Below are 3,402 nucleotides of genomic sequence, written 5' to 3'. Positions count from 1 at the left end.
TATGTATCAAATAATAATTTATTATTGTTATTATATGTATTATTTAATTAAATAATTAATATAATAAAAATTTAATTGAATTTAAATATTTATCATTATAATAAACACCATAATATTGAGGGAACTCAAGAGATAAATCTTTAAACATAATTAGGATGAAGTTTTTATATCTAATATAAGCAATAGAATACCAGCAAATTCTAACGGTAATGACGAATTTAACGTTCTGAAAATTAATTTGGGATTAAAATTATCATCCAAAGTAAAAAATTTTCTGTAAAGAGCAGCCCATGAAAAATTATCTATGCTCAATTTGATCGACCAGAGATTTTCAAATATTTCAGCAATGTGCCCAAGATGTAGAAATGATAACGAAACAATCCTTCACGCCTTAATGCAATGGATCTCGCTCATGAGATTTGGTCTTTCCCTGCTTTTGTGAATGTTATAGTGTAAAATGGAATCATAGAGGCAAACGACAAGTAGAGGCATTGGAAGAAGTTAGTCTTCTATGTCCCTCCTTGCATCTCTGTGTTGGGCGTTGTAGAAGGAAAAAAATTTGGAAGTCTTTGAAGGTGAGCAACTGGTGGCAACAGTAATTATGGAAATAGCAAGAAAGTTCCAATAAAAAATGACTCAAGTTATATTTTTTGTGAATTTTAAATCTCTTCTATTAATTTTTTTTGCTAGTATTTAGTATTTACTAAAATAGAAAATTCCCTTTTTCTTTTGCCTTTGTTCATATAGTGAACAATATATTATTTTTTAACAAAGCAATGCAATTTACATATCTTTGGGAGAAAAAAAATTAACAACCGATTCTTAATTAAAAGACAAAACAATTAAACAACACAACAGACAGATAAGCTCGTTTTTAAAAAAATTCATATTAAATACTTTAATTTTTAATAAATTTTTTTTACCTAATTTTTTTTATTTTAAATTAGTCTTTTTAGACAAATGTGGGAAGTGACTATATTCATGATTCAAGAAAGAAAAAAAAAAACTTTACAAACACATGCAAGAAAGCCAAATCACTAATTCCTAATCCGATATTTCGATTCACAGTCAAGAAAATTTGTTTTAGATTGTTGTTCCAGAATCAATCAAAGACTCGAGAGAGAGGATTTAATATGTGGATCATCTTTTTAGGTAATGTCATCGATAAATACAAATAAATCAAAATATACATCACACCAAAATAGTCTAAAAAACTAAAAACGTAACCAAGACATAATACTAGACTACTCTCAAATAAATAATAATTAAAAAAAAAATTAGAAAGCCAATTATAATATAAACCAATTCAAATTAATTTTTTATATTTCTAATTTAAAAATTAGAATAGTAGAGAGATTTTTTTTTATAACAATTTTTTTGTTTTTCAACTAATTGATTCTAGTTGACTACACTCTTAATTAATTTTCTAACAAAATCGTAATTAAAATTATATGATAAAACATAAATAAATTTGTTTTTGTATATTATTTATTGAGCACTCTAAATATTATGGGTACCTCACTCTATTTTTCTTCCAAATAATTTTACTATACTAATAATCACTCATATCATTCCACTCTTAGTTACCATGTATTTATATCCAGTCATGAGAAGTCAACCTACGCAACTATTGTTATATTGAGGCAAGTAGATTTGATGAAAAACCCTCTTCTCTCTGCAGACTCGCAGTACCTTTTGCCCCTTTCTTCTATTTATTAACATTCAACAAAAGCCTAAGGAAATTTAAGGTTGCAAAACTCTCCAAGATAGGCATGAGATCTACAACATTTCCATCTCCATCAAATTGACAAGCCATCACTTTGAATATGCAATATTGGTTGGTTTACAAGCTTACAAATTTCAATCCCCATAGAGTTACTAAAATGATAATCTAGCCCTTAGGAAATTTTTGAATTTTTAAATTAGTACGAATATCAATATTCTAATAATTTAGTTGTAAAATTAATGACGGATCGAAAAAATTTTGGTAGTGGAGACAAAATTTATCTAACATAATAATAATTTTTATAATTCTATTCTTTTAGGTTTTATATTTTTAAAAAATTAAGTAATTTTTCTCTTAACACTACCATTAAAATTTCTCTCTTTCCATATATATTACTAAACAATTATTTAAAAGTTCACTTCCCAGCACAATTAGAAGCCGACTCTTATTGATATTCATAGTTAAAAAAGTTTTTTCAATTAATACAGTTGTTACGCAAAAATTAAAGCTAATTTCAAAAGAAGATAAATAATATTCTTTTGAATTTATTTTTAAGAAAAAATGCTAATTTCGTTTAAATCTGAGAATTGATCACTCTAACGAATATCTAATATGAAATTTTTAAATTGACGATTAAGTATCAAAAGTTAAGAAAAAAATTGTTGTAGGGTCAAATTTAATAATCTAATAGAAACAAATAAATATTATTATCATATACTACTCAAAAGAATTTCAAATTGTAGTAGAAATACTTGTCTCTACAACACTATATTTGGAACCGTCCCTGTGTAAAATGATGTTATTTTTTATACAACGAATAGGAGTTAATCTATCATCCATTATATAGGTGGCACTTAATGTCTACGTGCGAGTTTAAAATTCTATATAAATAAACTCCGTTACCTACTAAAAAACGAAACTAATGCAAAAATTGTAACGTGGAAAGAAAATAAAGATTGGGGGCAGATTTGGTAATTTAATTTTTTGCGACTACAATGTCCAAGGAAAAAAATCATTAGGATTGATTTGGGTATTACTTCAAAATTATGGTTACAAAAATCTAATTAGTAATGGGCCACATATATAATAACACAAGACTCGCCCATTATTTACAAACGGGTTTCGAGTCCACAAAATCTTGGTGGGCTTATAACAACAAAACTTCAGACCGAAAACATTAATAGGTTGTTGTAATGAGTAATTACTAATTAGTATGATTTTCTTGACCAAAAAATTGAGTGATTTTAGAATACAGAAATAAAGAACTTGAGCCAGCATTGTAAATCAGAGGACTTTGAAATCCTCTCCACCCCAAATAATGCAATTAAGAGTATAAAATTGACAGAAAAATTTAGTCAGAGGAGAGAATCAAAAGGAACAAAAAAAATCCAATTTCTTAAATTCAGATATATGAGGATTTTTATTGATAATAATATAATACTTTCTACTAAGCCTAAAGCAGACTGCGTAAGACCCCTACCTCGTCACAAAAGGCAGACAAAGAAACTAACTAAGAAGCAATGACACCTTATTGAGTTACTGTGTGTTTGTATGTCGAACACATTTTAAATACGACATTTATTGATATCCGTTCGACAGGCGTGTTTATTATATCTAATCGTATCTTAATAAAAAATAAAAAATTATTTTTTAAACACACTTGAATACGCCTAAAT

At 26.9% G+C, this 3,402-nt stretch overlaps 1 protein-coding gene across 1 annotated transcript in view; it reads left to right on the top strand.

Annotated features, from left to right (window-relative positions):
• The window catches only part of LOC110271576, a 10,085-nt gene that overhangs the window by 3,685 nt on the left and 2,998 nt on the right, over positions 1-3,402 (top strand). The window lies entirely within an intron of this gene.

Source organism: Arachis ipaensis, chromosome B04, assembly GCF_000816755.2.
Source record: "Arachis ipaensis cultivar K30076 chromosome B04, Araip1.1, whole genome shotgun sequence".
NCBI classification, from domain to species: Eukaryota; Viridiplantae; Streptophyta; class Magnoliopsida; order Fabales; family Fabaceae; genus Arachis; species Arachis ipaensis.
Note: the sequence above shows the minus strand (reverse complement) of the source record. Positions and strands in the feature narration are given on the sequence as shown.